The sequence below is a fragment of the Saccopteryx bilineata genome, chromosome 1 (assembly GCF_036850765.1).
Source record: "Saccopteryx bilineata isolate mSacBil1 chromosome 1, mSacBil1_pri_phased_curated, whole genome shotgun sequence".
Classification (NCBI taxonomy): Eukaryota; Metazoa; Chordata; class Mammalia; order Chiroptera; family Emballonuridae; genus Saccopteryx; species Saccopteryx bilineata.
This window is the reverse complement of record NC_089490.1, coordinates 166,100,888-166,128,520: the sequence shown is the minus strand read 5'-3', so window position 1 is coordinate 166,128,520 and position 27,633 is coordinate 166,100,888. Positions and strand designations below refer to the sequence as shown.

At 38.6% G+C, this 27,633-nt stretch overlaps 1 pseudogene; it reads left to right on the top strand.

The window, feature by feature from the left end:
- Positions 1 to 7,165: 7,165 nt before the first annotated feature.
- Positions 7,166 to 7,901, top strand: LOC136320240 (NADH dehydrogenase [ubiquinone] flavoprotein 2, mitochondrial-like; annotated as a pseudogene).
- The last annotated feature ends 19,732 nt before the right edge of the window (positions 7,902 to 27,633 follow it).

The following is a 27,633-nucleotide window of genomic DNA, read 5'->3' as shown; positions in this document are numbered from 1 at the left end:
ACTCACGCATGCGCCCGACCGGGATCCACCCGGCACGCCCACCAGGGGGCGACGCTCTGCCCACCAGGGGGCGATGCTCTGCCCCTCCAGGGTGTCACTCTGTTGCGACCAGAGCCACTCTAGTGCCTGGGGCAGAGGCCAAGGAGCCATCCCCAGCGCCCGGGCCATCTTTGCTCCAATGGAGCCTCGCTGCGGGAGGGGAAGAGAGAGACAGAGAGGAAGGAGAGGGGGAGGGGTAGAGAAGCAGATGGGCGCTTCTCCTATGTGCCCCGGCCGGGAATCGAACCCGGGACTTCTGCATGCCAGGCCGATGCTCTACCACTGAGCCAACCGGCCAGGGCCTGGGCATAGATTTTTGATATTCTCTCAGAAATGGAACATACATGACAGTCTTTTACTAGGCATTGTGAGTCCTTCTGCAGTTATAACAAAAACAAAAACAACCTTGACCTGAACAATCCAGAACAATGTTCCTTCTTCTTAGCAATGAAACCAAACATTGAGTTAATTAATTTTTCTTCTGATTAACAGCCTGAAAAAGTTAATAGCCAATATATCTGCTTCTTTTCCTTTTTTTAAAATTTTATTTTATTTATTCATTTTAGAGAGGAGAGAGAGAGGTGAGAGAGACAGGGGGGAGGAGCTGGAAGAATCAACTCCCATATGTGCCATGTCAAGGCAAGCCCAGGGTTTCAAACCGGTGACCTCAGCATTTCCAGGTCGACGCTTTATCCACTGCGCCACCACAGGTCAGGCCCCAATATATCTGCTTTTGTCTCCTACCAAAATTGGTTGACTTCTCAAGGAAAGTGTGTAAACCTAATAACCACTTTCAACTACTATGTATAACTTTAACAAGTAAAATTTATAGCTGGTAAATTATTCTTAACTACCATCCTTATCTCCAAATGTTTAAGGAAACTTTATACATGGAGTCATCCTCAGTCTTGTTGGTCATCTTCAAGACTTTTCTGTGAAATAGTCATCAAAACTTTTTTTTTTAAATTCAGATATCAGCAGCAATAAAATTTATGTTGCAAAGGGGAGTGGAGAGAACATGGCAAACCAGGCTTTTTATGACAGTTGAAATTACCTACCTTTGTTTATAAAATAAAGGGGAAAACGACTGGAGGGAAAAAGTGTTGCAATTAATATTACCATTAAGGAGGAAGAATGAGAGTATTTCTTATAAGCAGCATTAGATCTGAATTACTTATGCTACATAATTTTATACTCACACACACATACATGTAAAGTTCCCTAAGAAAAGAGAATCTTAACACCTTTCTGTATATTTTCAAAGACCTAAAGTAGTAGCACTGGATAAGTGGGGAAATTCTGTATCACTAGAAATAACACATGTGCCGGCAGCCTGCTCTCAGCAGCTTGGCACAACCTGAAGATACCATTGCTACATATCCCACTGACGCACCACCAAAGAGTGCTGGTGCCAGGTGTTCCTTCCAAACATACCGAATTGGCTCAGGCTTGCAGGTTGTTTCATGGCATAGAGAGTCCATATGTTTAAAAGTAGGAAATTATTTAGAGGCGTGCAAAGCTATAATTAGCTTTCCTGTGACCAACTAGAATATCGTAAATAATCTTTCCAAGGTTACCAATTCTCTGCACAGTATAGCTCAAGATGTAGCTGCTTTTTTTATCTGATACAGATGAACTTGAAATATCTTTATATGATATTTTGATAAAATGTCTTTGGATCACTTAGGACATCATCTTCAAGGTTTATTCAACTAAAGATCTGTGGGCCCATCCTAGACTCACAGAACTCCATAGATGGGAGGCCAGAACTCTTGGCATGTGAGCATACAGGACCCACTCAGTTTAAGAATCACTATGCAGAACACAGGGCAGGTGGTCACCTTCAGAAAGAGCTCGGGCAGAGTTTGGTTAAATGGTTGCTTAATAGAATTATGTATGCACAGGGCTTTAAAAGAAAAACTCTCATTCTAAAGTGATTAAGGTTTTTCCATCTGAGGAAATAACTGGTTGGCCTTTTCTGTTCTCTTTAAAAGAACATTCGGAGTTCACTGCAGAATAAAGGGAGGCAGGGAAGCACTGCTACTTCTATTTGGAAACATGGCTCCTATCAATTTTGGTACAATTGGCTCCTTTGGCTATTTTTATTTTAGCTTGGGGCTTTCATGTTAAAAGGAACAGAAAGCTGAAATTGTTGGACATTTTCTTTAAAAAAACAAAAAAACCCACTAAAATATATAGGGAAGAAGAAATATAGGGAACTCTTCACTAGCCGCATAGCCACACCTCGTGCAATTAGAACAATGTTCTTTTTCTTTCGAGGTGCAACATTTTATTGGTACCAGAAAATCTAACAATTCAATAGCAGTTTCAGGGGTTCTGTTTTCTTTAAATTTTTGCGTGATTATGATGCAACTGAGAAGCATGGGAAGATATCTGTTTCCTGCTCTAGAGATTTCAGAGTTGGTTTGTTTTACTGTCTAGATTTGCTTTATCTGCTACTGACTCTGCTTCTATTACTATTCTGGATTGTATAAGCTGCTTTTATTTCATACTCATTTTTTTTAAGTAAGCTATATTAGATCAATTTATTTTTAGTCAGTATAGAAATCAATGAATGAAACCATGTCTTTGTCAGACCACTGCTGAGCTCAGGCCTTTCTTGTGTCTAGTATGTGGTTGTTTATTCTAAGGAGCAGCCTGAGGTAACTAGAGATGATAATAAAATACTCTCACCAGAGTTCACCAGATAACTGACCACCAGAAAACCTTGAAGAAGATTACCTTGTTTTTCTGTGGGGTTTTTGTTTTGTTTTGTTTTTTTGGTGTGGGGAGAATATTATTGGTTTACTCATGAAAAGAAAAAAGAGAGAGGAAGAGGAAGAGAGGGAGAGAAAAGGAGAGGGAGGAAGTAAGGAGAGGGAGAGAAAGATAGAGATAAATTTAGTTTACTTTTAGTTGGATGCTTTCTAGCTAGACAACTTATTCTGTAGAAAATAAAATCCTTTATTATAGCATGGAGATATAGGTGCTTTGTTAGCTATCCAGTAGTTGTGACTTAATAATACTGTTTATCCTTCTCTGTTAGGTACTTTGGGTTGTAAATGGCAAGTTTTCCAGTATTCCCTGTAGTTTAGAAGAGTGACTCAGGATGCTATTACAGCAAATGCTATGGAACTCTCAGCGACTACATGGCAGATTACCAGCTTTCTCCAATAAAGAGGTGGCTTTCTTCAAGTGACAGTTATTGTCATGATAGGAAATGTTCCTGTAGTTAGTATTTATTTGTCTAACACTATTATTTCCTGCTTGGTCCCTGATTATCTTTTAAAACGTGAGCGTTATTTCTGAGTAAAAGCTACAGAGAAAAGAATTGTGATTTTCACGAAAGCCTCCAAATAAAAGCCTTATGTCTTAACTTGTATAAAACTAAGTTGTGATTCCAGTAGTATACAGCTCAGTTCTTTTGAGCAACATGTGGGTTCTCCCTTTTATTAACATAGTTACATGCCGGAATTTAGCTGAGCATTACTATTTTATTTTATTTTCGAATCAATGGCACTCTAGCTATTTATTAGATGCCCTACCCTAGAAAGAATAAGACAGGAGATTATTATCAGTGTGATGAATAGATAAAGTGCACCTCTTTCTATGTAGAGGTTGTGGAAGATTCTCTGCTTCCCCATATGGAAAAAGAAAGCACTTTTCTACACTACTTATTGATAATGCTTATTTTCTTGTCATCTCCATTTAAGAACAAGGGTTAAAAAAACTTCATTGTGATGTACGTCCATCAGTGCTTACCACACATAGAATCATAGAGCAGATGAGTTCATGAATTAATGGATACATGAATGAATTGGAGAGGATTCATTAATTTTTTCCTTGCTCTGTCACAGAGTAGCTTACTACATGGTTGGAATATACATGTGAATGACCTGGGTGTCTGAATAAAATGCATAGCCTGTTTGGTGGCACTAAAGTAGGGCCTGAAGTGTCTAGTTTTTAACCTAAATGATGCCAATCAATATTTTTGGTACATGAAACACATTTTGAGAAACAAGTTTAAAAGTATTGTTGCAAACAGTAAGTTCCTTTTTTGGGAGTTTTTTGAATACGGTAAACAATGTATAACATTTAAAATAAATGATGTGGCCTGACCAGGCGGTAGCTCAGTGATCGATAGAGCGTCGGGCTGGGATGCAGAGGACCCAGGTTTGAGCAAAGCTCACCATCTTGGACCCAAGGTCGCTGGCTCGAGCAAGTGGTTACTCCATCTGCTGCAGCCCCATGGTCAAGGCACATATGAGAAAGCAATCAGTGAACAACTAAGGTGTCACAACAAAAAACTAATGATTGATGCTTCTTATCTCTCTTCGTTCCTGTCTGTCTGTCCCTATCTATCCCTCTCTCTGACTCTCTCTCTGTCTCTGTAAAAAAAATAAATAAATAAAAAATAAAATAAAATAAATGATGTGGCCCACTGCATGGCAATATTTAAAATTTTTCTATTTGTTATTTAAAAAATAATGTAGATAGCTTAATCAAGCTATACTTTCACATGTGTCTGCATTTTATTTTTTAAACTATTAAAATAATAAAGATGTGCATGCAACATATGATTTGTTAACCTGCAGAGACTACATTTAGTGCTTTAACTAGTCTAAACAGTTGTCCTCAAAATCTAGTCTGTGAAACAGTGGAGATCCTGATTTATTTTCATGATAAAACGAGGATGTTTTTACCACTAAAAAGTGTTTTGAAACTAAGATATCATTTACTTTTTTTTATTACATTGACATTTTTGATGATAGTGCAGAAATGATAGCTCTTTAGCATGAATCAAGGCCATAGGGTCAACTGTACTAGTCATTGTATTCTTGACCACCATGTACTCACAGTTAAAATAATGCTAATTTCACTGAAGAATGTCCATGATGAAGCAATTGAGATTACAATATTTTCTTAATTCTTGGCCTCCAGTATGTATCTTTTGAATATTCTGTATATTGAAAGAGGAAGCATGTATGTAGCACTTTTCTGCACAATGAAATGCAATGCTTGTCCAAGGAAAAGCACTTTTACAATTTTCGATTTGTGAGCAAAACCAGTTGCTGTTTTTAATAGAACACAATTTAACTTAAAAGAATGACCAATTATGAGTTTCTGATTTGTGTGTGTGTGTCAGACATTTCTATGAAAAATGAATGATGTGAGTCTGTCACGTCAAGGTAAACAACTAGCAGTATTTGTTGCCAGTGATAGAATTTGAGCTTTCTAAGAAAATCAGATTTTGGAAGAATTGTATCTGCCACTGTGTTTTTGACAGCTTACTTGTACCTAACACTTTCCTAATGAGAAGTGTAGTGATATTTAAAAATGTGATTTTTTTTATATTGTATAATGTAATCTGTCAACATTTTTGAAGCAGTGAATAACACACAAGCTATTATTTTCCAAATGATCAATACATTCTGTTGAAAAATTATACATGGTTAAAAGAGCCTTCCGCAATAAGAAAGACAAATAGATGTTAATGTGGCCAAGTACAAAAAGTTCATTGATACGGTTTTAGATTCCAATTGCAACTAACATTTGTAAAAAGTACCATTTGTCAAGAGATTGGGTGTGGTATTATAAAAGGACAGTCTGCTGTTTCAATATACCATTATATGAATGCATCTCAATTTTTAACTATAATTCATTAAATAAAATGATCAATTCAGATATTGCTTCTCTGATTATTACTATATTTTCATCTTTAAAGTATATCTTAACTTAGTAAAATTTTGGCATTTCTAAGCAATCCTGCATTATTCCTACATATATACTATTTTATAATATATATCTATGTAATTATATATGCCTAGTAGTTGGTTAACTGCTCAAATAGTTAAATTTTCAGTCACTGTAAATTTATTTGCAAGTGAGTGAGTGGGTGTTTGTATATTTGCTTTTGTTAATTACAGTCAAGCATATGCTTCTGTAAAAATTATAAATGTACTTCTCAACATATAATAAAAAATGAGCAGTTTATCAGAATTATTTTAACACTGGGTCAATATTTTTACTAGTTAAGACTAATTTGCTTGTTAATCTAGCTATATTGTGTTTAAAATATAAAAACCATTCCAATATTTTTTGTTGCTGTTATTAAATTTAGAGTCCAATGCAAAATGTATATTAATTTTAAAAGTTCTCAAAAACATTGGTTTTATTTTTAATATTTCCATTATGTGTTTAGAGTAAAAATAAAATGTTGGCATAAATTTCTTAAGTCATAATGTCTAAAAAATTAACTTCAAAGTTATTTAACTGCTTCCAATATGAATTAATTGTGATAATATTGAGCTATAATTGTTTTAATTTTTTTAAAGATTGTTATCATCTAAATAATTATACATGAGTTATCAGGAATTCTAAAGATTTGGATCTAGGATTCTTTAGTCAAATGGCTATGATTTTATATAATCTGTTCTGTGATCACAAAAGTCCACCAGCATAAGAATGGAGTAAAATAAATGAATCAGGGGGCAACAAACTTTTTCAGTAAAATGTCAGTAAGTAAACACATTTGTATTTGTGGGCTATACAGTCTCTGCTGCAACTACTCAACTTTGTTGTGGTATGGAACTGCCAAAGACAAGAAATAAATGAGTGTGTGAGCCTGTGTTCCAATACAATTATACTTACAAACACAGATTTTAGGCTGTTTTGGCCAAGAGGGTTGCTCATTTCTCCCTCCCAATCTATAGAAAGATGATGTAGCTTCTCACTTGGGCCCTGACACAAACAAATAAAAGGTACCTTAGGAAGTACTTGGCTTTATGTTAGCCATTGCTGTTTTTAGTATTTTTACTGCTTCAGATGGAGAGTTGAATGCATACTGTGTGACAGGCACTGCCCCAGTGCACGCGGTATGGGAATTACTGATCTCAATGTCGAGTTAAGCATAGCAATATATCCTTCAACAGGAATAGTGAATTTGATGGGGGACAACATGAAGACATATGCTATGTCCATAATAAAGGACCCTAGAAAGAAAATCATGAAGCCATAAGTGATGAGGAGACACAAGCTGACTTTTGAAATGTAAATAAGTACAATTGCTTGTTTTGAAATAAGATTTAAAAAGCATGTAGGCAAAAGACCAGCAGTATGGCTCACCATGTTCTTCTCTGCAGTGCTCCTGGCCAAACTGCTGGCCTTACCACCCAGTGGGAAAGACATATAAGGAATTTGCATAAGACAGCTATGCAGAATGGAGCTGGAGGAGCCTTCTTTGTGCACAGAGATACTCTTAGAATAACCCAGATATTCTATTTGATTTCACACCAGAAAACTATGAGGATAGAGGCAGTTGTAAAAATCTATCCAGAAGAGCATACAGCAGCAGCTGTGCTTCCAGTCCCAGATATAGCCCAAAGACAGAGAGATGGCTACCCATCTCTGCTATGAACAAGGTTGCAGAAGTTTTACAGGTGCCTCCAATGTGAATGTATGAAGTAGCAACTTTTTATGCAATTTATAATCGAACGTGGGTTGGAAAGTACCACATTCAGGTCTGCACAACTATACTTTGCATGCTTCAAACTCTTGACAGCATAGCCCATTCAGAAAAAGCTTAGAATAAACGTTGGAGAGACTACATCTGACAAACTTTTCACTTTTGTAGAGGTGGAATGTTTAGAGGCCTGTGTAAATGTACCAATGATTCAAATAAATAACTACTATGCTGATCTGACGCCAAAGGATTTTGAAGAAATTACTGATGAGCTCAAAGCTGGCAAAATTCCCAAAGCTGGGTCAAGGAGTGGCTGGTTCTCTTGTGAGTGAGCTGGGGGTCTCACCTCTTTGCCTGGCCACCTAAAGGATCTGTCTTTGGTGTGCAAGAAGGTCTTTAATTTATATTCAACTGTAAATATGTCACAGGGACAATAAAATATGAATCTCCTAGCTCCATAAATTTTTAATATTTGTTCGTTTCAACCTGTGTGTAGCTTAGTGGTAACCTAGCAACTTGCAGTTCTGGAAGTACTATGTCAAAACTTCAGAGCTCCATTTTAAAGTCTTCTGCTATCTGTAGCTAAGTATGAAGGCACTATTTTATAATCTAGTTAACAGTAACTCTAAGGCCTCATTTTCAACTGCCAGGTCATTTTTATCTATAATACTAGGTTATTGTGAAATAGAAAGTCAAATTTCAAATAAAAAAAAACACGTGTAAGTAAAAGGGTATTTGTGTTAGTCTTTGTCATTCTTTTGAAGTGATATATTTCATGCTTATGACAGTCATCAGGGTTTTGAATGGATCTGACAGTATGTTTTTTTGTTTGTTTGTTTTTTGGGGTTTTTTTATATTTTTCTGAAGCTGGAAACGGGAGGCAGTCAGACAGACTCCCGCATGCACCCGACCAGGATCCACCCGGCATGCCCACCAGGGGGTGATGCTCCGCCCATCTGGGGCGTTGCTCTGTTGCAACCAGAGCCATTCTAGCGCCTGAAGCAAAGGCCATAGAGCCATCCTCAGCGCCCGGGCCAACTTTGCTCCAATGGAGCCTTGGCTGCGGGAGAGGAAGAGAGACAGAGAGGAAGGAGAGGGGGAGGGGTGGAGAAGCAGATGGGCGCTTCTCCTGTGTGCCCTGGCTGGGAATTGAACCCGGGACTCCCACATGCCAGGCTGACGCTCTACCACTGAGCCAACTGGCCAGGGCCCTGACAGTATGTTTTGACTACCTAAACTTATTTTTAATTTTTCATCTGTTTTGTTTTATATCGCCCCTATGGTACCAGCTCCACGAGGGCAGCCACACTGTTTTGTTTATTATTGTATTCTCAGTTAGTCTCTATCTGGGACAGTTAGGGTCTCTGGTCATGCGTTCGAGGTCCCCTAAATATAGTACTTCTTTGCTGGAGTCCTCAATCAATTGAGAAAAGAAAAATGAACAGGCAGAGGGGGCTTCTATGAGTTTCTGTTTCTTTGTTTATAGCTACCAATGGTCATCAAAAATAACTTATTTCTCCGGGTTGTTATGAGGATTGAATGAGATAATACTTATTAAGCACTTAGAGCAGTGCCCATCCTATCCATTCAACAGAAATTACCTGTTACTATTAACAGGCTACAATTATATTTTTAAATAAACACTAATTGAATTAATGTGGAGGGTCTCTCATGGTGTTTTTAATTACTTTCATTTGTATACATGATAATACTTAAAATTAAGAAAACAGCAACACATTAGGCTCTTACTGTGTTGATGGTAAATTTAATTGTACTTGATTAAAGTTATAAAGGAATCTTGGATTTATTTATCTTCAGTAGAAAATGTTGGCTTTTTATTCCTCTAATTATTTACTGTGTTACTCTAATAGCTTTAAATTTTCACTTAAATTGTTTTTAATAACTATTATCTTTTTTCACAATACTTAAAATGAAACATAAAACCTATAAATATGGGTTCATACCCTCTTAGTGGCAAATGTAACTCTACCTGCTTATGATTATAAGGAAAAGCTAGATTTATTCATGTATTGTATATGTTTGTTGTGGTACTGAAATAGCTTTAGATTTTGTAGTTTTATAAACTATGGCAGAAGCCTGACCTGTGGTGGCGCAGTGGGTAAAGCGTCGACCTGGAAATGCTGAGGTCGCCGGTTCAAAACCCTGGGCTTGCCTGGTCAAGGCACATATGGGAGTTGATGCTTCCTGCTCCTCCCCCCCTTCTCTCTCTGTCTCTCTCTCTCCCTCTCTCTCCTTTCTAAAATGAATAAATAAATAAATAAATAATTTTTAAACTATGGCAGAAGAGAATCCTTCATATCATCTATTACACAACCCTTTGTGCTGGATAGGTTCTTTGTGCTCCATCTGATTACTTCCCATTTCTACCACTGCCATCCCACCCTGTGCCATGTGCAACCATAGGTGAGCCAGTGTGTACTACACTAACTGGATCCTTTATCCAAAGGCAACTACCTTCCAGAAGATAAGAAAAGGGTAAGAATGAGATCAGGATATTTGTTCCTCTGCAGGGTGTCACTGGATGTCAGTCAGTCCTGACATGAGGTCATAGATCATGTTAGACAACTCCCTCTACACAAACGTTTCTCCTCCAAGTTTAAATACATGTCCTCTGGGCTCCCCTCTTCAGGCCTTCAGGCAGAACACTGTTCTCACTTTTATTAACCTTAGGGTACTGTTCTATGCCATGTGGCTTTCTTATATCCTACCACAACTTTGTAAATAATCCTTTTGTTAATTCTCCTCACATTGGCCCAATTTTAGTAATACTTATATTTTAATTCTCTGGACACTGATGACGCACTATGTACAAATAAGAGAAAAAAGGTTTTGAGAATAGGAAATAGCCTACCAGTTGGCTCAATGGATAGAATGTTGATCTGCCTATGGATGTCCCAGGTTTGATTCCTGGTCAGGGTGCACAAGAGAAGTGACCATCTGCTTCTGTTTTTTCCTAACCCCCTTCTCTCCCTCTTCCCCTCCTGAAGCCAGTAGCTCAAATGGTTTAAGCCTCAGCCATAGGCACTGAGGGTGGCTTGATTGGTCCAGGTGTTAGCCTCAGGCACTTAAAATAGCTCATTTGATTCAACTATTGGCCTCAGAAAGGAGTTGCCCAGTGGATCCCACTCGGGGTGCATGCAAGAGTCTGTATTACTATCTCCTTTCCTCTTACTTAAAGATAAAAATAATAATAGGGAATAGTTGTCTTTTAACTAGAAGCATGGAGACCGGGGACTAGAAGTGAGGTCTTTCAGTTATAATTAGTAAGATCTTAATTGCCTTCATTAGCAACTCTGAAAACAAATGAATACAGCAGTGCCCGTCTCTATATTGCACTCATTCAGTACATGTATTGCTTGCAGTCACCGCAGGGTAGTGATTAAATGAGGTTCTTTAGCATCTGGTTGCTTTCTGGGTAAAGGCTGCTCACAGAAGGACAATGTCTGTTGAACAAAGCCAGCAGTTGGATGATGCCTGCCCTGAAGAAACTGACCTGAAGCTTCTCAGCCAGAGCAAAGCAGGCCTCCAGAACTGGACGTGGAACTTACAAAAGAAAGCAAGCAAATGTAGAATGCTTATAAGGAGCAATTGTCAAAAAAAAAAAAAAAAGCGTGCCAGTCTCCAAAATTCACAGAGAACCATTGCTTCAGTTCAGGAGACCTTGGCAGAAATGATTTGTCAACTCCAGAAGAGTGAACTCTGTAAGTCCACAGCAAAGTTCTTATAAAAATTATCCTGAATAAGAAGCAGAACAGTACCTTTCTAGACCTCAGTGCCAATGTGAAAGAAGAGAAAAATGACCCTGTTTCTCCTGCGAGTGTTAAAACGTGGTCCCTCTCAGATTTGCTGGAGGGCTGCTTTGTCCCAGTGCCCTGGCTGCGTGACCCAAGAAATGCAGCCACAAGCCCATGAGCTCCTTCAGAAATACAGCAACCCTAAAGGTTACCAAAGACCTTCTTCTGCACATGAATGTTCAAGGGCCTTTAAGATAAATTGTGCCAAATTCAAACAGACACCTTTCACCACTGCCAGACTCTTACTCTGATCCCTAAATGTCTTTGCAGTCATCCAAATAATACAAAATGCGGGTCAAGTTTGAATCAACTCTACCATTAGACACAGTAGAATTTGACTATGGGCTCAATTGTGGTTTCCTCCTGAAGAATCATTAAAACCCAGCCGTAGTTGTTAGAAGTGACGCCTACAAGAGTGATTGTTGGTCATCTCTAAAGCCTAATGTAGGTCTCACTCAAAGAGGAGAAACTTTTAATCACCTAGTGTTATGTTCTTAAACACTAGTGGCCTCTATAAATGCTTCTCCTGATAGTGAATATGTCCTGCTTCTTCAAGATAGAATTGCTAGAGTTTATGATGATTGGTACCATTCTTAAAATTATTTTTGTTACCGTGTGCTCTCCCCTTCTACTACTATGACTTCTACTAAATGTGAAATAGGCCTCACCCATCTCGTTGACTTTTAATGCTCACTGAACTTTATGTGAAATTTTTGGTTTTATTGTTTTATGTAATTCCTAATTTAAACAAATCATTTACCACTAAAGCATTGGGACACAAAATCAGTAAATAAAAATAAAAAAAGAAATACATTCAGTCCTCACCATTTCCTAGCTGTATTTGGTTGGAAAAGTGAGCCCCAGATTTCTTTTTTTTTTAAAGTGGGGAAAATAAGATACCTACCTCATAGAGTTGTTATGGAGACAAAGTGTACTAAACTCCTAAAACACTTAGCAAAATTGAGCTCACATAGAAAAACATAAATAAATGCCATCACATCACTTTGCTAATAGGAAGGGGAGATTATAGTGATATCGTCATTTTGATTACGTGAATTAAAGTAGAATCCAAGGGATTTTTTTGTTATATTTTATTGCATTTGCTCGTTTGAGCAGAGAATATTAAAGTCTTTGAACTTGGATTGTTCAACTTGAACTTTTTAATGGACTCAGGGTTGTTAAATCACCTGACATTCTATGCACATTTTGAGGGACTGAATAGTCTTTAGGTTAGGTTAAAAGAAATATAACTACACAAAAATTAACTAAAATGTGATTTAATATTTGAAAATCACATTATCTTATAACAGAATTATTTTGCTTTTGATTGGGAGCCATTAGAATAGTTTTGGAAGTTTAGAGTCTTCTCTAAATTTAAGACTGTAAATGCAGTTTCATACTTAATAGTCATAAAGATTTATGCAGTTAAAAAAATGACAGTTTTGAATGCTAAAATGTATGCATAAAATTTATAAAATGGCTCTGTTAGGCCTGACCTGTGGTGGCGCAGTGGATATAGCGTCGACCTGGAAATGCTGAGGTCACCGGTTCGAAACCCTGGGCTTGCCTGGTCAAGGCATATATGGGAGTTGATGCTTCCAGCTCCTCCCCCCTTCTCTCTCTCTCTCTCTTCTCTCTCTCTCTTTTCTAAAAATGAATAAATAAAAAATAAAATAAAATAAATAAAATAAAAAAGATTTCTTAAAAAAAATAAAAAATAAAATGGCTCTGTTATTACCTTAAACAAACTCCACTTTTATAAAATCTGCATTTTCACATATATAGGTGAAAATCCTAAAGCAGACACACTCCTACAAATTACTTTCTTTTTATTTTAGGTCAAAAAGGGTATTTAAATTAGGAAACATATAAATATTAATAATGTGCTGGGAAGTTTCCAAAATATATTTTAAAATTCCTAGACTTGATTAAATAATTTATTTAAAAAATATGTTCACGTTAAAAATAACCATTTCTCTTTATGATAGCCATACCAAAAATTTGAGGTGATATCTTATTGTGTTTTTGAATTACATTCCCCTGATGATTGGTGATCTTAAGCAGCTTTTTATGTACCCTTTGGATATTTGGATGTCTTCTTTGGAACAGTGTTTATTCAGTTTCTCTGCTGAATTTTCAATTGGTGGGTTTTGTTGTTGTAGTGAGTTGTTTGAGTTCTTTATATATTTTGAGTTCTTTATATATTATACTTATTCAATAAATGGTTTGCAAATGTGTTTTTTTCATTCTTTAAATTGCCTTTTCGTTTTTTGTTGTTTGGTTTTTTTTTTGGATCATTTCTATTGCTGTGCAGAAGTTTTTTAGTTTGCTGTGGTCCCATTTGTTTATTTTTGCTTTTATTGCTGTGCTTTTGGTGTTGCACCAAAGGTCATCCCCAAGACCAAAGCCAAGCAGCTTCTTGGGTATATTTTCTGATAAGTGTTGGCAAGGATGCAGAGAAAAGGAAACCCTTGTGCACTGTTGGTGGAATGATAAATAAGTTCAGCAACTATGAAAAATAGGATGGAAAAAATAGAACTGTCATATGATACAATAATCTCACTCCTGAGTATATCCAAAGGAAATGAAAACAAGACATAAAAATGATATCTGCACTCAAATGTTTATTACAACATTATTCATAAATGCTTAGATATGGAAACAACTGAAGTGTCTGTCAACAGATAAATGGATAAAGAAAATGTAATATATATACACAATAGTATATTTATTCAACTACAAAAAAAGAAGGAAACCATGTCATTTGCAATAACATATATGGATCTTTAGGGAATTTCTGGAAATAAAAATAATCAGGCAGAGAAATGTAAATACTATAGATATCATTTATATGTGGAATCCAAAATAGTCAAATTTAGAAACAAAGAGTAGAACAGTGGTTACAGGGTCCAGGGGGTGGAGGAATTGTGGAGATCCTATTAAAAGGCACACATTTTCTTTTTCTTTTTTTTTTTTTTAAATAAATTTTTATTAATGGTAATGGGATGACATTAATAAATCAGGGTACATATATTCAAAGAAAACATGTCTAGGTTATTTTGTCATCAAATTATGTTGCAAACCCCTCGCCCAAAGTCAGATTGTCCTCCGTCACCCTCTATCTAGTTCTCTGTGCCCCTCCCCCTCCCCCTAACTCTCTCCCTCCCTCCCTCCCATGTCCTCCCTCCCCCCCCCACCCCTGGTAACCACCACACTCTTGTCCATGTCTCTTAGTCTCATTTTTATGTTCCACCAATATATGGAATCATGTAGTTCTTGTTTTTTTCTGATTTACTTATTTCACTTCTTATAATGTTATCAAGATCCCACCATTTTGCTTGTAAATGATCTGATGTCATCATTTCTTATGGCTGAGTAGTATTCCATAGTGTATATGTGCCACATCTTCTTTATCCAGTCTTCTATTGAAGGGCTTTTTGGTTGTTTCCATGTCTTGGCCACTGTGAACAGTGCTGCAATGAACATGGGGCTACATGTGTCTTCACGTATCAATGTTTCTGAGGTTTTGGGGTATATACCCAGTAGAGGGATTGCTGGGTCATAAGGTAGTTCTATTTGCAGTTTTTTGAGGAACCACCATACTTTCCTCCATAATGGTTGTACTACTTTACAGTCCCACCAACAGTGAATGAGGGTTCCTTTTTCTCCACAGCCTCTCCAACATTTGCTATTACCCGTCTTGTTGATAATAGCTAATCTAACAGGAGTGAGGTGGTATCTCATTGTAGTTTTGATTTGCATTTCTCTAATAACTAATGAAGCTGAGCATCTTTTCATATATCTGTTGGCCATTTGTATCTCTTCCTGGGAGAAGTGTCTGTTCATGTCCTCTTCCCATTTTTTTATTGGATTGTTTGTTTGTTTGTTTGTTGTTGAGTTTTATGAGTTCTTTGTAAATTTTGGATATTAGGCCCTTATCTGAGCTGTCGTTTGAAAATATCAGTTCCCATATAGTTGGCTGTCTGTTTATTTTGATATCAGTTTCTCTTGCTGAGCAAAAACTTTTAATTCTGATGTAGTCCCATTCATTTATCTTTGCCTTCACTTCTCTTGCCATTGGAGTCAAGTTCATAAAATGTTCTTTAAAACCCAGGTCCATGATTTTAGTACCTATGTCTTCTTCTATGTACTTTATTGTTTCAGGTCTTATATTTAGGTCTTTGATCCATTTTGAATTAATTTTAGTACACGGGGACAGGCTGTAGTCGAGTTTCATTCTTTTGCATGTGGCTTTCCAGTTTTCCCAACACCATTTGTTGAAGAGGCTTTCTTTTCTCCATTGTGTGTTGTTGGCCCCTTTATCAAAGATTATTTGACCATATATATGTGGTTTTATTTCTGGGCTTTCTATTCTGTTCCATTGGTCTGAGTGTCTATTTTTTTGCCAATACCATGCTGTTTTGATTATCGTGGCCCTATAATATAGTTTAAAGTCAGATATTGTAATGCCCCCAGCTTCATTCTTTTTCCTTAGGATTGTTTTGGCTATTCGGGATTTTTTATAGTTCCATATAAATCTGATAATTTTTTGTTCCATTTCTTTAAAAAATCTCATAGGAATTTTGATGGGAATTGCATTAAATTTGTATATTGCTTTGGGTAATATGGCCATTTTGATTATATTTATTCTTCCTATCCAAGAACAAGGAATATTTTTCCATCTCATTGTATCTTTTTCGATTTCCCTTAACAATGCTTTGTAATTTTCATTATATAGGTCCTTTACGTTCTTTGTTATGTTTATTCCTAGGTATTTTATTTTTTTTGTTGCAATCGTGAAGGGGATTATTTTTTTGAGTTCGTTTTCTAATATTTCATTGTTGGCATATAGAAAGGCTATGGACTTTTGTATGTTAATTTTGTATCCTGCGACCTTACTGTATTGGTTTATTGTTTCTAATAATCTTTTTGTGGAGTCCTTCAGGTTTTCGATGTATAGGATCATATCATCAGCAAAAAGTGATAGCTTTACTTCTTCTTTTCCGATATGGATGCCTTTTATTTCTTTGTCTTGTCTGATTGCTCTGGCCAGAACTTCTAGCACCACGTTGAATAAGAGTGGAGAGAGTGGACAACCCTGTCTTGTTCCTGATTTAAGGTAGAAAGTCCTCAGTTTTATGCCGTTTAATAGGATGTTGGCTGATGGTTTATCATATATGGCCTTTATCATGTTGAGATATTTTCCTTCTATACCCATTTTGTTGAGAGTCTTAAACATAAAATTGTGTTGTATTTTATCAAAAGCCTTTTCTGCATCTATTGATAAGATCATGTGGTTTTTGTTCTTTGTTTTGTTGATATGGTGTATTACGTTAACCGTTTTGCGTATGTTGAACCATCCTTGAGATTCTGGGATGAATCCCACTTGATCATGATGTATTATTTTTTTAATATGTTGTTGTATTCGGTTTGCCAGTATTTTGTTTAGTATTTTAGCATCTGTTTTCATTAGAGATATTGGTCTGTAGTTTTCTTTCTTTGTGCCATCCTTGCCAGGTTTTGGTATGAGGGTTATGTTGGCCTCATAAAATGTGTTTGGAAGTATTGCTTCTTCTTCAATTTTTTGGAAGACTTTGAGTAGAATAGGAACCAAGTCTTCTTTGAATGTTTGATAGAATTCACTAGTATAACCGTCTGGGCCTGGACTTTTATTTTTGGGGAGGTTTTTAATAGTTTTTTCTATTTCCTCCCTGCTGATTGGTCTGTTTAGGCTTTCTGCTTCTTCATGACTCAGTCTAGGAAGGTTGTATTGTTCTAGGAATTTATCCATTTCTTCTAGGTTGTTGTATTTGGTGGCATATAATTTTTCATAGTATTCTACAATAATTCTTTGTATTTCTATGATGTCTGTGGTGATCTCTCCTCTTTCATTTTGGATTTTATTTATTTGAGTCCTGTGTCTTTTTTCCTTGGTGAGTCTTGCCAAGGGTTTGTCAATTTTGTTGATCTTTTCAAAGAACCAGCTCCTTGTTTTATTGATTTTTTTCTATAGTTTTTCTGTTCTCTATTTCATTTATTTCTGCTCTGATTTTTATTATCTCCTTTCTTCGGCTGGTTTTGGGTTGTCTTTGTTCTTCTTTTTCTAGTTCCTTAAGGTGTGAAGTTAAGTGGTTTACTTTGGCTCTCTCTTGTTTGTTCATATAGGCCTGAAGTGATATGAACTTTCCTCTTATTACTGCTTTTGCTGCATCCCAGAGATTCTGATATGTCGTATTTTCATTTTCATTAGTCTGTATATATCTTTTGATCTCTGCGCTTATTTCTTCTTTGACCCATTCATTTTTTAGAAGTATGTTGTTTAGTTTCCACATTTTTGTGGGTTTTTCCCCCTCTTTTTTGCAGTTGAATTCTAGTTTCAAGGCTTTATGATCAGAAAATATGCTTGGTACAATTTTAATTTTTCTAAATTTGCTGATATTGTCTTTGTGGCCCAACATATGGTCAGTTCTTGAGAATGTTCCATGTACACTAGAGAAAAATGTATACTCTGTCGCTTTGGGATGAAGTGTCCTGTAGATGTCTATCATATCCAGGTGTTCTAGTATTTCGTTTAAGGCCACTATATCTTTATTGATTCTCTGTTTGGATGACCGATCTAGAGCCGTCAGCGGTGTACTGAGGTCTCCAAGTATGATTGTATTTTTGTTAGTTTTTGTTTTAAGGTCAATAAGTAGCTGTCTTATATATTTTGGTGCTCCTTGGTTTGGTGCATATCTATTAAGGATTGTTATGTCTTCTTGATTCAACTTCCCCTTAATCATTATGAAATGACCATTTTTGTCTCTGTGTACTTTTTCTGTCTTGTAGTCAGCATTATTAGATATGAGTATTGCTACGTCTGCTTGTTTTTGGGTGTTGTTTGCTTGGAGTATTGTTTTCCAGCCTTTCACTTTGAATTTTTTTTTATCCTTGTTGCTTAGATGTGTTTCTTGTAGGCAGCATATAGTTGGATTTTCTTTTTTAATACATTCTGCTACTCTGTGTCTTTTTATTGGTAAGTTTAATCCATTTACATTTAGTGTAATTATTGACACTTGTGGGTTCCCTACTGCCATTTTATAAATTGCTTTCTGTTAGTTTTGTATCTAGTTTGATTCTTCTCTTTTGTTTTTCTATCATTTGTTTTTGTTTGTTTGTGTTCCATACTTCTGTCCTCTGTTGCTACCTTTTTTAAGTCAAGTGTTTTTGTGGTGGTTTTTTCAAGGGTGGTTACCATTAAGTAATGAAAAGGGTACCTACCATATTCATTGTAGTACCCTATCTTATAAGTATTTCTGCACTTCATCGTCCTTTGCTACTGTTAATCTCCATCCTCTCCCCCCTTTTTTTCCTTTGTTGTCACAGTTTAAGTTTGGTTTTATTGTGTTCTTGGTGGAGCTGTTACTTGTGGTGTTGTTTTCTTTTGTTCTTTGAATCTGGTTGGAAAACCCCCTTTAGTATTCCCTGGAGTGGGGGCTTTCTGTTGATAAATTCTCTCATCTTTTCTGTATTTGTGAATGTTTTTATATCTCCTTCATATTTGAAGGATAGCTTTGATGGGTATAGTATTCTTGGCTGAAAGTTCCTCTCTTTCAGGGCTTTAAATATTGGGGTCCACTCTCTTCTAGCTTGTAGAGTTTCTGCTGAGAAATCTGATGATAATCTAATAGGCCTTCCTTTATATGTTGTACTCTTCTTTTCCCTGGCTGCCTTGAGAATTTTTTCTTTGTCATTGGTTTGTGTCATCTTTATTATGATGTGCCTTGGAGTGGGTTTGTTGGGGTTAAGAAAAGGCACACATTTTCAACTAGAAGACGAATAAGTTCTGAATATTTATTGTACAACATAGAGATTATTGTCATTAATACTATATTTCAAAGTTGCTTAGAGTAGATCATCAATGTTCACACCAACAATAAAGTGATAATCACGTGACATGGCAGAGGTGCTGGCTAATGCTGTGGTGGTAATCATAATACACAGGGTGGGAAAATGGTAGTTATTGGTATGGGAAATAATACAATAATTAACAAGTAATAATACAAAAATATACTTTGAGTTTCACAGACAACTATAAACCTACTTTTGCCACACCCTCATTAATGTATCAAATCAACATGTTGTACACCTTTAACTTATATAATGTTATATTTTATTAAAAAATAATTTTTTCTTGACAAAAAAATTTTCATTGATTAACCTAAGCTAAGAAAAACAGAAAATAGAATAGAAATGAAATAGTAGTAACCTTTATGATATAAAGGCCCTATAGTTATCCGAGCTCAAACTTCTCTTCTGATTACATATAGGTAGATAGATAGATGATAGATAGATAGATAGATAGATAGATAGATAGATAGATAGATAGATGATAGATAAATAGATAATAGATAGAGATGGATACAGATATAGCTTGATGGTTTCTTTTAGTCATAACCCTAATAGAAAGACTATCAGTATGAATCTTCTCCTTTACCTGACTGTATGATTTAAACCATATTGTGCTTATTGGAACTGCACTTATGTTGCAAGACGAATCTCTTGATTTTCAATATGCTTTATAATCCTTGTTCCCTCCAGTATATTTATTGACGATTTTTAATCTTCACATGGCTTCTGGATGAGTTTTAAATTACTCCATCTGTATACCTGTTTGAAATTATGCCATAGCAAATATTAACTATAAAGCATTGTGTGCATGAAATGAAGAATGCAGTTATTTGGTATGTTAATTTATGTATTGCATTTTTGTAGAATCCACATCAAGTCTTGTTTTTAATTTACTACAGCAGCAAGTCTCTGTTCATTGAGACGCTCTTCAGAGCACAGATGAGAATGATCAATGTATTAGGTAAAATGTAGACTTTCAAATGGGAAATATATGAGAGAATTCAGCACTGTCCTTTAACTAGTTTTTGTATTCCAACAGTCACTGACTAGCACCTCTGGTCACACTGATGCCCATATACAACACTTGAGAGATGACGCTTTAATGTCCCTCATGTGCAGCAAAAAAAGGCTGTTATTTTATCCCAAAAAATCAAGTGTTGATGTATTTGATCTGATTTTCCAGTGTCTGTTTTGTATCTTCTTTTTTTTTTTTTTTTTTTTTTGGTATTTTGCACTTAGCTTGAATTTAGGTCACAATCACACAGGACGGGAATATTAATATATTGTTGGGCATTAATAATGGTTACTTACATTTTCAAAACTGAATATGTGGATGCATTAAAACTGACTTTTTTTGTTATTGCTACATTCTTGCCTTACTCTGATCACTGAAAAAGCTGACTTATTTAATTATATAAAGCAGCTGTTGTGCAAGGGTAGCAGCTGTTTTGTATGATGCTTATTTACATTGCCATAATGCAATTTAAGAGGCTATTATGGTTCCATCTTTTAAGGCCAATCTCATATTCCCCTGTAGATTTTTGCTGCAATGAACTTCTCTACTTTGTCAGAGTCTAAAGTGATGAAGTAAACCAAATGATATCGTGACATATTTATTTGACTTTATTTTATGAGTAAAAAATAGAAGTGTAGAATTTCTTCTCCACTCAGTAAAAAGGTATCTGAAGAAATGTGAGGATTAGAGAACATTCGGGGTGATACTACATTGAAGCATTTGTTAACACACATACTATGTGTGCTTTTTTAGCTTCTTTTTGCTCTTCCCTTTCTGTCTCCTTGTCCAGCGTGCCTTTTGTGTGGGGTGCCCTCAACTTGGTGCCTGAGAGGTTACTGATGGGCCAACTTATACTCCTGTAATCATGATCAAGTTAGTTTCCTGTGGGATGAATCTTAAGCCTTGAGAAACAGGATCTGGGTAAAATAATTACCCCCACACACCCGCTCCTTGATTAATTCGTGGTGCAGTCCCATCGCCCTTGCTCTAAGGAGGAAGATGCCATGTTGTGAACTCTGCTATGCAGATCCCCAGGTAGCAAGAACCTGAGGCGAGTGTCTTGCCATCAGCTAAGGAGGAACCACATTCCAACAACCTGTGAGCAGCTGAATGCTGCCAACAACCAGATGATTGAATTTAGCCTGGAAGCTGATCTTGCCCCACTGAGACTTGAGGTAATAGCACAGAAGTAAAGTCACATGGAAACATAGTTAGGTGAGGAAAGGGAAATAAAATGGTTTCTACTCAATAAACTGATAGAATGAGTATTCATTAAAGCTTAATGTCATCTCAACGTGAGGCAATATTTCTCTTAAACAGAGTCATACCAAAGTGGGATGGCGTTCCTTTTTATGAAGTAAACTTCAATCAGTGGGCTGCTTGACAATGTTAGCTGTGGTGAGTGCTCTCAAGGAAAACTTGAGATGCAAGGAATGTCTCGTTCCTCTTGTCTGCATTGACATCAAGTTCAAACCAGTCAGTGACTATTTGAACTTGAGAAGTAAAGGAAGTATTTGGCCTCATTGGACCTGATGGGAGAGTCATTTTAAGAGAGCTATTGCACACAACACAATCAACAGTTCAAATGCTATAGAGATGTGCACTTGAAACCTATGTACTCTTACTGATCAGTGTCACCCAGTTAAATTTAATTTCTAAAAGAAAAAAAAAAGGAAAGATGTTGCAACACTAATAAATACACTAACAAAAACATAATTGGTGCCTGTTTTGGATTGAATTATGTCCCACTACTGGTTGTGTTGGTTCTGGGTCTTCTTGGATTGGCGTTAGCCATTGTTTGTAACCTGCCGTGGGCTGGTTACTACAACCTGTCTGGAGCTACAGCTCTGTTCACTGTTATAGTCTGCAATTTGTGCCTGGTTAGTGTGGGAGGGGCCAACCTGTATATAAGGATCATCATCGTCCTGCTTAGAGATGACAGCAGCTCTGTAAAAGCTCCAAGCTTTGTAAGATTTCCCTCCACTTTTTTTCTACTCCACCTCTTCTTGCAGCAGCCTGGTCTTCCCACAGAGTTTTCTGTAGAAAGGCTATAGTGTGGGCTGAGACTGGCCTCACCCCACCAACCCCTCTATAGGTTGCAAACTTGATGAGTTAGGGCAGCTGAGGTTGGAAATACAATGTTAGTGGGATCCCCTAATTCAGGGGTCTCTTACTCGGAGCTCAGTACAGGAAAAGTGTCCTATACTCCAGAGCCTAATCCCTCAGACACTGCAGGATACTTCAGTTCTATTTCTCCCCAGCAAGGTGAGCAGCAGCAGGTTCAGAATGGACAGGGCCGACAGTCCTCTCTGCCGAAGTTCTTCCACCTGATTAAACCCTGGTCTCAGGGAGGAAGACTGAGAGGGTCTCCCCTTGGGCTGATTGCACCCCCGCCCAGAAAGTGGCTAAGCTCCTCAACCAGATCCAACAACAGGCTCACGGAGACCCATACTTTAAATGCCCATGTTCCAAGCCTCTCTCCCTTCCCCTTTGGAATCCAGCTTAGCAGGACAGAACATCCAGAGCCCAGGCCGGCTAACTGTGAAGCTCCACCCTATCCAATGCACACAAGCCGCTGTGCCGGTCTGATCACAGAGAGTACAGCTCGCCTCAGCTTAGGATTCCACTCTACCAAGGGTTGTTAGGTTGTGAACTGTTGCTTTCTGCAGCTGGCCCCTGGGTGTGCCAGCCCTGGGCCTCTCAAGCAGGAACCCAGCGCAGACCAGTGGGTGACACTGCCTGTACTGGCCTTCAGCAACCTTCTTGGAGCTACAAGCAATCCAAAGTTTGTGGCTGCCTCTGCTAGGCCCAGGTGCACAGGGAAATATCAAGCTGCACTCCTAGGCTGGCCTTTACCCACACTGGGCCTGGGGTAAGTTCCACAAAATGTAGAGGTTCCCTGAGCTCCACCTCCTGCAGCTTGTCTGCTGGCTGCTGGTGCTCGGGAGCTGAAAAAAACCTCTGCTAGAGTCTAGATCAGGGGTCCCCAAACTTTTTATACAGGGGCCAGTTCACTGTCCCTCAGACCGTTGGAGGGCTGCCACATACAGTACTCTAGGAGCACAGGATGCATCTCACTGACCACCAGTGAAAGAGGTGCTCCTTCCGGAAGTGCGGAGGGGGCTAGATAAATGGCCTCAGGGGGCCGTATGCAGTCCACGGGCCATAGTTTGGGGACCCCTGGTAAAGCCTTTAGCAATTCAGCAATTAGAAAAGGTGGTGGGTATGGCTCAACCCTCAGCCCCAGGTGTCAGTCTGTCCAGACTTTTTTCACAGACCTCAGTAGGGTGAGGCCCTAAGACTACAGTGGGTGTGGCATTTGACACCCAGAGATATGGTCTTCCCACAGTCCAGACAGTTTCTACTGAGTCTCCCATGAGGCGGAAGCACCAGTCTTAGACTCAGGACCATGTGGGCGAAATCTCTGACCTTAAGGCCAGAAAATGTGAGTCACTGACATGCCTGTGCTTCCTGGCTTATTTCTCAGAATGGACAGGTCTCCATGGGGTAGGGCAGGAGAGAGTCCTGAGGGTGGGGCAGTTGCTTTATCCAGGCTAATGCCGCTTAGAGGGATTGCTCCACCCAAGAAAGATGGCGACTGCAGTATTGGAGAATGACTCAGCACAGGGGTTCCAGTCGCCCTCCCCCATGGTTTCTCTCCCTGGACCACTGCAGGGCAGCCATGTTAGGCTTGCTCACTAGTGTACCAGCTGCAAGTACTTTGCTTGATTAGTGCCTGAGCATGTGGCAGAGGCATTGTGCATAGCCTATATAAGGCGATGGGTGCTTGTGCTCCAGAGATGAGAGATGGGGGGTTGTGGTTGGCGGTTTGCCTGCTCGTCACTGTGAGGGGCCATTTTGCTATTTGTTTGCCTGAGAGGCTGTTTCCCCTGCCTGTGTGCTGTTGTCTGTTGTGAGACTCTATTAGACAGAATGGCCCTAATGCTTGCCGGCTCTGCAGTTTCTCTGCCATCTGCCTGAATCCAATGTGAACCTGCCTGGCCTTGGCCACCAGCGTTATAGCCACCAGCTTCACATTGTCCTCATGCAACTCCAGTCCTCTCATCCCTCCCTGCCGGAGCCCCGGATAAGTGGCTGTGAATGAGATTCTGTGCAGGCCCTTCCAGAAGGAGCCTGTGTCTCCGAGAGCTCAATCTCTTACTCGCAGACAGAAACCCGGCTCTTTTCACCGTCAAATGCTGTCTGGGCACCTCTTCTAGGCTCTGGGGCCCTAGGCTGCGGCTCCGGGACTGGGGCTGAGCACCCACACCTCTCAGGATGACCCTACCTACAGTGAAAGTCTCTTCGGACCCTCAGCTGCCACTGGCTCCTGGGAGCAGAGCAGAGTGTCCTTTCCGCATCTCCACCCTTTCTACCTACCAGTCCTGGTGTGGCTTCTGCTGGGATCCTTGGTTAGGGACTCCTCTTTCTTTGGTCCAAAGTTGGTTTTTCAAGATGATTGTTCTTAAATTGTAAGCCAGTTTGGTCCTGGGAGGTGGCAGTTGGGATGTCCACCAAGTTCATTGTTATCTTGGAATCCCCTCACTCCCTTAAGGCTTTTGCACTCCGCCAGCCTTCAACTTTACTCTCCCTCCAGTTTCTTTAACTTCCACCTCACTTCTGTTGTAAGATTATCCTTCACAAGGGTGGTAAACTGATTACCAATATGCAGTAATAATTCTCTTACCCCTTAGAGTCTGTGATGGGGTAAATATATATACTTTAATTATATATATATTTTAAAGTATATATATATATTTAAAAATAAGCAGAAGTTTAATTTTTAGGTGTCATGACACAACTCTTGGTATTCAATTTATGAGTGTCTGAGTGAAAAATGATGACTTCTATTCATTGAAGGGGGAACTCAGTGAAGTGCTTGATTATTTGGAGGACTTGTGGGAGAGATGAAAATTTTATCTGCTTAATGTGGTAGTTAAGAAATATCTATTTCTAAATCAACCTTTCTATGTTTTTTTTTTTTTTCTGAGACTCCGTTAACATTCATTTTTGTCATCAGGATCTCTGGTGGGCTGTGCCATTTGGGTGTGCTAGGAGACTCCAAGGCTGTAGAAGGAATAAACTTTATTCTTTCCTAGTTTGTTTCCTGTGTGCTTGCTCCCTGCCCCTTTCTTTCCTGTTAGCGTCACGCCCAGCTTCATCCGAGCAGCACCAGTTTGTTCCATTGCGTTTTCCCCTTTCACTTCTTGAACCATTTCCCTCTATCACTTCCTTAGTCAAGGAGCCTCCTCAGAGGCAGGAACTTGCTCTTGAGATCTCTTCTCCAAGACCAGAGACACAGTAGCAGCACCTCTGCCTCAGAGGTCCCACCCAGTTCCAGCTCTGTGGGCATCTTTGCCAAACGTCTTCATTTAAATGGAACTATACTTTTTCCTTTCTTCTACAAATCCTTCAGAATGGTAGCTACCTTCTTGGAATTGTTTTCTCAGTGATAATTTAGGTGTTGTGTGTGTGTGTGTGTCTATGTGTGTATGTTTATTTTCTTTCTACTATACTATCTGGTTAACAATTTTATACCTGGTTAGCAATTCCTTACATCAACTTTTTTTTTTCTGTTCAAACAAAAGCATGTCTGTGGTGTTGCTAAAAGATTCTTTTATTTCTTTTAGCCCCTGGGCCGAAACATTTTTTTAAATGTAATTTTTCTTGTTGCAGAACTAAAGCATAATTTTAACCTAATGTCCTACCAAGTTTCATACAAAGTTTAGTGCACTTTTTAGTAAGAATTGTGACCCTAAAATCTTGAATGAGGACATTTACTTGGAAGCAGCTTTCCTTCTCGTGTAAGTGCATCCTCATGCTCCCTATGCTCAGAAGCACAGTAACAATCACACCTCGGGAACTTTCCTTGCAGAAAAATCCCAGTTATTTTCAAAATCTATCTCAAATACTCCTATTCCCATTAGACTTATAAGTAGGGTTATATCCTAGAATGTTTTATCAGAGCGAGTAAAATGTGATACAATAGGCAGTTGTTTATATACCAAAATAATTTAAGATTTTGCTAATTTATATTGGCAGAATCCTGAGGAATATATATAGGAATAGATACCAAAAGTATTATACTAGGTAGGATTTGTTACTGGCAAAACTACCAGACCTTGGTTCTTGTTGTGTTGTTGTTTATTATTATTATTATCATTATTATCATTATTGTTATTGAGAGGGATGCAGAGACAGACTCCCACATGTGTCCAACCAGGATCCACCTGGCAAGCCTCCTACAGGGTGATGTCTACCCATCTGAGGCCACTGCTCTATTGCTCAGCAACTGAGCTATTTTAGTGCCTGAGGTAAGGCCATACAGCCTTCCTCAGTACCTGGAACAAACTCGTTCCAATCAAGCCATGGCTGCAGGAGGGAAGGGGGGGGGGAGAGAGAGAGAGAGAGAGAGAGAGAGAGAGAGAGAGAGAAGGAGGAGGGTGGAAAAGCAGATGGTCACTTCTTCTCTGTGCCCTGATCAGGAATCTAACTCGGACTTCCACACATCGGGCTGACACTCTACCACTGAGCCAACTCACCAGGGCTGATTCTTCTTGAAGCAAAATATTCAGTCAAGAGACACAATGCAACAAGAATTTATTGGCTGTGGGGGTAGAAATTCAGAGAAAAGGAGGCCTTGAAGACAGGTTCAGGGGGTTCGCCCAGACAAATTGGAACTGCCCATTGCTTACCTGGTTGCAAGTATAGTGAGGACACTTAGAGCTTAGGAGAAAGAGACAGAGGGAAAGAAAACATGCCTGAAGAAAGAAGAGGGGAGAAGGAGGAGGCCAAAGGAGCAGAAGAGGGAGAGCTACCTGGGAACTCGGTCCTAAGGGTTCTTAAGAGTGGAGATCTTAGGGCGGTGCCAGGGAAGGATCTCAATAGAATATTCATCAACTCTCTACATTTGTCCTTTTAGGCTCATGATCTCCACTGATTGGTCAGCTTCAGGGAAGGGGTTCACTGTCAATGCAGCTGGTCCTGAGGTCAGCTGTGACAACTCTTGTCCTGTTCAGCTGCTTTTCTGGGCCTGAAACTGAAACACAGCTGAGGTATAGATGTTATCTCTAGGGGTTAATGCTTAAGGGTTATTCTCTGGCCCCCTTGTTCACTCTCCTGCTAAAGGGGTCTAACCCTCATGACTAGTAACAAGGCAGGGGAGGAAATGTCAGGGGAGGGTCCAATCTGCATGACCAGAAATATGAAATCAAGGGTCTAAACGGCATGGCCAGCAATATGCTAGTGGAGGAAAGGTTACCCTGGGGTTGAGATATTTGTTTCCCAATTTTGCTCAGTGTTAGGCACCTGTGACCTTCTGTGCTGGGCCATGGTCCTTGCTCTGCTCATGTCTGTCTAACTGCCTACCAGTTAGACAGACTCAATTGTTCAAAAATAACATCAAATTTGGT